The following is a 7,785-nucleotide window of genomic DNA, read 5'->3' on the forward strand; positions in this document are numbered from 1 at the left end:
CTGTATTATTTTTGTAACAGTATTCTCAGTGTTTCACCCTGGAAATCCAAGCGAAGTATTTCGACGAGTAGTGAGTTGAGGGCTCACATTTTTTAAGTTACGTAAACGGAAGTTCCTAGTTTTTGACTCGCAGACGCTAGGACTTTACAAGTAAGTTACGGCCTGTTCCTTTTATATTCAAAGTTGTATGTTTTGAAATGTACAGAACTTAAATGAACTATATGAATGTGTGTGGGGTTTTTTTTTGCAAGTTCCCAGGAGCGAGAATGGATGTTTATCGTCAAAACCAACGCTTGGACCCACTTCGTGCCTCGATGGCAGCTCCTGATCCAGAAATGCTTCGTGCTATACACCAAATCTCAGAAGCCCTCGGCAGCTACAAACGCTCCAAGATTCTCTACTTGTACGAGATTTCGGACACAGGCAATACAGCCACGCATATAAAGGAGAGTCTTAAGTCCAAAGTCAGGAGCTACGACAAAGGGCGTCTGTTTTTGGCTGAGCTCATGCTACGTTTGGGGAGATATGACATCCTCAGGCAGGTATTGGGTTCAGCCGGGACGATGGGGAGAGAGCTTTGAGATCCGAGCAGGTTCTACCCAGATTCAGGTGAGTGCCATTTTATTATTTTAGTCTCACTGTTTAAAAAAAAAAAAGTTACTCTGTGTTTTAACTGTTTGGGTCAAATTAAAGGTAAAAAAGCACCGGACTTGGAACATAAGTAGTTGAGTTTTTCACACGTTTCACGTTGCAAGAATTGATTCTAACTTCTTTTATGACAGGCGGAACATCTTTTAAGATAATCACAAGAGTCCAGTTCTGATTGATTTACTGCCCCGAGAATGCGGAGTTTCACTTTCTCCTCGAGCTATACTCCCTCCCTGTTACTCCCACATTCTAAATACTTAAATGCATACTTTTTGGGCTTCAGCCCTCATTTGAAAGCGGTTCCTGTGAATCATTAGCCGAGCTGGCAAGTAATCGTCAAAGAAACTTGTTGTCAGGACGGTTACGTGAAGTACTGTGCTGCCACGATTGCATAACGATGGGGTGGAACAATCTCAACATATTTTTGATTTGGTTGAGACACTTCACCTAAATATTACAAATTTAAAGTACATGATTAAACCGTAAAAGTGCCAGATTTCGCACAAGACTGAATCCCATCTGTCGTCCCCAAAACATAAAACACATGTTAGCAATAGCTTATCAAATACAAAATTACCTAAATTCAACTGGCTACAATTCGCTGTCTGAAATTCATCTGGCTGAGTTTTGGGTTCTGACCTAAAGTAACCCTGCTTTCTTTTAAGTATAAGTGAATTCAGACTGTGAATTTCAGAAAGCAAATCATACCCACATGAATCTAAGGAGAATCAAAATATTGTTTCAATTTTAAAGGTTGAATTTTTTTTCATATGGCGAATTATTTGCATTGGAATGTTAAACTGAAATACAGCTCTTGAAAATGTGATCACTTTGAAGTAACTGTGAATTTTACAACGGCATTTTTAAATTCAAATTTTGGTGGCACATATTTACTTCCATATTGATATCTTCAAATGACAAAAGACCAACAAAGTGGTGGGCCCAGACCTCGGTGTCCCCATTCTGCCTCGTGTGTTTTTGACATAGTTTGCAAAATAAAGATGTTTCTGATTTTATGTTCACATTCAATAAGTAGTCAGACGCTCCACAAATATAGAGACACAAATATTTGCCTGCAAGCCATTAAAAATGCCCTTTTCCTCTTTTAATGTTCAAGTTTTTGTATGTCACAAATTTGCAATTCCTAATGTCAATCTTGCTTCCTCCCGCAGAGTTCTGATGGCTCACATCAGCGAGGACATGGCCAAGGATGATGTGAGCAGTGTGAAGTTTCTGCTGGCTCACATGCTACCACGTAAGAAAATGGAAACTGCCAAGGTAGGAAATTGTGCTGGTGGGGGACTTTTTGTTGTCGCGGTGTGAAATTTTGAAGTCGTTGTTCACTTTCCGTTGTTTTCTCACTCACACAGGATTTCCTGGACTTGGTTGTCGAACTCGAGCACGTGGGGAAGGTTTCCCCAACAAGGGTGGACCTTTTGGAGGAATGTTTAATGGACATCGGCAGGGTAGACCTGGCCAAAAAGCTCAAGGTGTACAAGATGTCAGGTGAGTGTGCGCAATACTGATTTAGTACTAGTAGAACCAACTGAATGACACAATTTTGCAAAAATTGCACATTTTCACCACAGTCCTTTTAATCCTTAAAATGCTTGAGACGTTATACACTCAGCGAGTGATGATGGGTCATGATGGGTTGTTTTCACTGATGTCACATTTTTTGCTGAATTACCCACACACCGCTGCGCGCCGCCATTTAACCTCTCTACCTCACGCGTACCGCGTGTGGAAGTCTCCGGAATGCTCTCCATTCCTGTTTTGGTATTTCACGGGCATCTCGGGACTCAAGTACACAAGAGAGGACTTGCTAACCATCAGAGAGCCTTCTTCTGACTTATTTTTCGACAACTCTGACCAATTCGCTGAAGCTTTTTCCAGAGTTTGTCGTCAGTGTGCTCTTCAAAGCCTCGCGATCCTGGACACAAGTCTGCGTAAGTGGGGACATCGTCGACAAAAGACCTTGGAGGTTCTGCGGCTCTGTGCTTCAAGGAGACTTGGCTTTGTGGACGATTGCCCGACGCCGCTATCCTACCGCCTGGCTTCAACCTCCATCGTGCTGATGTGTCGCCGAGCTAAGCTAACAAGCTTAATCGATACTCATTTCAGAAGGTCAACATTACAGTTATAATCATTTTTTGTTAGTCACTTGAAAGATTCATGAATTTTGTGAATTACTGGATTTGTTTATTCTTTTGTCTTTCTGCCATTATCTAATTTTAAAGAAACATTTTGCTTTTCTTGTGGTGAACTAATATACAAGTTTTACTTTATGCCTTTGACTTTTCACCGGCTTTAGTTTTCCGTGTTAGCATACAGGTAAGTGTCACAGAGAATAAAAGACCAAGGCACAATACTGCGCCTTTGTAACTGCAGTCCTGAGTCCCATGAGGCCAGGTCGGCTAATAGTCAGTCTGGGCTTGATGTGCTGTCAGTCGCGTCTTCAATAAATGCAGTTTGAAACATAATGTCGTCCATCTTGCCTATGTATGAGTAACAGGGGCTAGGGGATCAAAAATGGCCACCGTTCGAGGCAGCACAGCGGGTGACGTCACGTGAAAACAACCCACAAATTGGAATGTGGACAGTATTTGAAGAAACGCAATCACATTCACGTACCGTACTAATCCCAAATTGAAATGAAAATAGTAATAGTCAACTGAAAGGATAACTGGTTTGAACGTTTTTTGTCTTCTTGCCCCGTTGTACTGACTTATCGTGTATTTTCCATCTCATTTCAGTCAGTACGCGAGGAAGTGATGCGCCACCCTTGCCAGGTAAGATTTATACTCAAGTAAGTACATCACAACAATTTAATGTAGTATTTTGCAACTGCACTTTGGTGGATTTATTTCAGCCGCAACTGTACCTTTGTTTTCTTTGTTTTTATGTTACCCAAGATGTTCTTCGTTTTTTTTTTAAAAAATTTCTTCCATTTTATTGCACCTTGTGGAGATGTACACTCATCATTTCATTGTATGCGCAGCATATAATGACAAAGGCTATTGATTGATTGGGACACATGACAAACTATTCCGACCAAAGTTCATTCATCGCATTCAAGTGGTCTCGTCCAACATTTGTGATGTACTGTACGATATTAATTCACGGACTAAGACTTTTGTTGCTCTATTTGATCAACCCGTGTTGAATTTCAACCATGTCTCTGCTTGCATCCCTGCAGGAGAGTCCAGTGAGTCTGTACACATTCGGCAGTGACCCCAGAGGGGAGTGCGTAATCATAGACTGCGTGGGGAATGACGGAGGTGAGTACAATCGGGGTATACTTCTACAGTGCATACATTGAAAGACGCTGTTTTGTGTACAGTAGAACTTGGGAGTGGGAACTACAGTACCGTATTTTCCGCACTATAAGGGACACCTAAAAGCCTTTAATTTTCTCAAAAGCCGACGGTGCGTCTTATCTGGTCTAATCGCCTTTAGTGCAGCTCCATCTAATGGATGCATAACGGAACCCCAGACTCTACTGTAGGGTCTATTCTATGCGCCTTTATATATGAAAAAAGTTTTAAAATGGGCCATTCGTTGAAGGTGCGCCTTATAGTGCGGAAAATATGGTACCTTATACTTCGCAGTGAGCAAGTGAGGCCTCATGAAACAACACTGAGGCTTTTCTAATATTTCTGCTGAAAAAGATTCCAAGCCTAAAGGCTTTGAAGATGGTGCGTTTGGTGTTTTTAAGGAAAATGGTTTGTCATTTGTGCACTTGTATGGTCACTCACCAATCGTCTTTTCCTGTTAAAATATTTAAGCCCCCTATTAAAAAAAAAATTTAATTAATTGCACTCTAGAATGTTGAACCTAATAAATACTTACAGTAGTCAAATATTAAAATCAGAAGTAAAGAATTTGAGTTTCTGGAGCATCTTTTGCTTCAATCCAATCCAGTGGACATCCATTGTGTCAGGCTTGGTAAATTTGGGGAGAATACTACAGACATATGTGAAGCAAATGGTCACAAATACTCAATATTTATCATTCTTTGCAGAGAATAATTCATTCATGCTTGAGAGTTTAGTTTATTTATTCCGTCTGCTTGTGGAGTTCTAACGTGTATCTCCAAATATCAGTTATGTAGAGCGTTATAACACCGTGACACTTATGCTATTCTTTAGTGTCTGTGTTTTCTTATTTTATTAAAAGAGATTCAAACAGTTTTGAAATACAAAATCGACGGATCGAGGATTTTGAAAGGGTGGCTGATCCAAATCATTCTGATGACACTTTTTTTTTTTTTTTCTCCAGAGATGATGGCGCACGCATTAAGTCACTGCACTTCAATGTGACCCTGCATAAATGGCTAAATCGGGTCGAGACGGTCTCAACGCTCAGAAGTCTTCCAAAGGAGTCCGGACCGCGACGGCTTCGTCTGCTGCATCATCAGCCGGGAGATTGACAATCGCCTCCAGGCCACGGACATGAACTGCGAAGGTCTCCGTCTGGAAGATGTCCGCCGCTTTTTCAACGGCGACGCCTGTCCGGCGCTGGTCGGCAAGCCAAAACTGTTCTTCATCCAGAGCTACACTGTGTCAGACTTCCAACCCTGCGATGTAGAGAACCGCTGGGATGACGGCTGGGAGACGGACGGTGGCGCCGGTCAGCTGAGACCCGATTGTCTCCCGTCAGATGCGGACGTGCTCTGGAGTCACTGCTCGACCGGAGAGCATCAACTGCAGCGAGGCCGACACCGTTCCGTTTACCTCAAGGCTTTGACGGACGCCTTGGGCAGAAGCCAGGGAAGGTACGTGCGCACACGCTACCTTGGAAAAGTGACGGCTAGCGCTTCAAATGTTATGAGCCCAAGTATCAGTTGAACCTTCACAATTGAACTTTATTTGACCTTCTCTCCGCTTTGGAACGCACATCCAGTGGTTCTGTTTTTGGATTTATTTACCTTTTTCAGAATTTTCAAAGATGTCAACTTTAATGTCTTTCTGTGAATCTTCCAGTTTCTCTGTATCTGTTCCAACCCGCCGGTAATACGCAGTACGGGATTGATACATCCTCATAATGCACGAGTGTCAAACTCTTGGCCCAGGGGCCAGATCTGGCCCGCTGCATGATTTTACGTGACCCGCAGACGCAAATCATTTGTCGACTTCCCTGATTTTTTTTTATTTTTTTTTTGTTCAAATCCGGACCAAAATTTAAAATGGTCATGCCATAAATGATAACGTTGAGATATTACAAGCATTTTTGTTTTACCAAACAACAGTAGTTGGGAAAAACCCCATTAGCCTTGATTTCTGATTCCAAAACTAGATAAATTTTATGTGTAAATATGATGAGATGGTTAAGGATGTTTATGGTTTCACAGCTATAACGGCCCTCTGAGGAAAACCGCTGGGACAATGTGGGCCACGACAAAAATGAGTTTGACACCCCTGGCATAAAGGTTTAGACTTGGCTTTAGAGTCCACAACATGGTGCCAAAGCACTACTTCCAAATTAAACTCCTCAACTCACTCGGCACCAAGATACTCTCCGGTGGAGGCAAAGCACGACTTTTGTCCATCCATTCATTTTCTTAGCCGCTTATCCTCACAAGGGTCAGGGTGATTGCTGGTACCTATCCCAGCCGTCAACAGGCAGGCGGAGGGGTACACCCTGAACTGGTTGCCAGCCAATTGCAGGGCACATAGAGACAGACAACAGCCGCACTCACAATCACAACTTGGAGCAATTTAGAGTGTCCAATTAATGTTGCATGTTTTTGGGATGTGGGAGGAAACCGGAGTGCCCGGAGGAAACTTACGCAGGCACGGGGAGAACATGCAAACTCAGCCCAGGACTACACGACAGGACTTGGTCAATGACCTAAAAAGAGCTGGGACCACTGTTTCCAAGGTGACTGTTGGTAATACACTAAGACGTCATGGATTGAAATCATGCATGGCACGGAAGGTTCCCTTGCTTGAACCAGCACATGTCAAGGCCCGTCTGGTGTTCTATGTGACAGAAGGGTCTCCGGTAGGATTAAGGGGAAAGTTTATAAAACAGTGGTGAGGGCGGCCATGATGTACGGATTAGAGACGGTGGCTCTGAAGAAACAACAGGAAGCAGAACTTGAGGTAGCAGAAATGAAGATGTTGAGGTTCTTCCTCGGAGTGAGCAGGTTGGACATGATAAGAAATGAGCTCATTAGAGGGACAGCCAAAGTTGGATGTTTAGGAGACAAAATTAGAGAGAGCAGACTTAGATGGTTTGGACATGTTCAGAGGCGAGAGAGTGAGTATATTGGTAGAAGGATGCTGAGGATGGAGCTTCCAGGCAAAATGCGAGAGGAAGACTTAAGAAAACGTTGTTGATGTTGTGAGGGAGGACATGTGGACAATGGGTGTTGGACAGGAGGATGCACATGATAGGCTTAGATGGAAAAAAAGATGGCACGCTGTGTTGACCCCTAACGGGACAAGCTGAAAAAAAACATTTCATTCAAGATCACAAATAACAATTTCAGCCAAAACTCCAAGTGTTATTTCAATCAATGAATTTTTTGATAACAACATCACAAAAACAGATAAAATGCATACATTGCTCAAAGGAAGTATGGGTCTTCAGGGTCCATATTTCACAAACAGGTTCATTTTGTTTTTCTCCCCTATCAAGACATCAGTACAGAGAGCAATTGGGAAAGAATTAATTCAATTTCAAATGCAACATTTTCAACACAAAAATTGAAAATGAAAAACTACTGGCATTGCTGGTATGGGAAAATGTAGGAACTATCCTAGAATCCTAGATCCTAAGTCAGTATCATAGTAACTACCGTAATTTCTCGAGTATAATGTGTCCTGAAGTATAATGCCCACCCCCAAAGTTGACTTAATAAAGAAAAAATAATTATCTTTTCTCTATTCTCACCAGCACACTTGTGTGCCCGAACTTGATATTTATAAGAGAATCTTTGACCAAAAACTCAGCACGAAAAAGGTTTCTCACCAGTGTGTGTTCTTGTGTGTCTTTTTAAGGTACTCCTGTTAGAGAATCTTTGAACACAAACTGAGCAGGAAAAAGGTTTCTCACCAGTGTGTGTTCTTGTGTGTCTTTTTAAGGTTTTCTTCTGAGAGAATCTTCGACCACAAACAGAGCAGGAAAAAG

The 7,785-nt window shown here is 42.2% G+C and overlaps 1 pseudogene; it reads left to right on the top strand.

Moving 5' to 3' along the window:
- Nucleotides 1-268: 268 nt before the first annotated feature.
- On the top strand, nt 269-7,779 carry LOC133493981 (CASP8 and FADD-like apoptosis regulator; annotated as a pseudogene).
- The last annotated feature ends 6 nt before the right edge of the window (nt 7,780-7,785 follow it).

The sequence above is a fragment of the Syngnathoides biaculeatus genome, chromosome 20, assembly GCF_019802595.1.
Source record: "Syngnathoides biaculeatus isolate LvHL_M chromosome 20, ASM1980259v1, whole genome shotgun sequence".
NCBI lineage: Eukaryota > Metazoa > Chordata > Actinopteri > Syngnathiformes > Syngnathidae > Syngnathoides > Syngnathoides biaculeatus.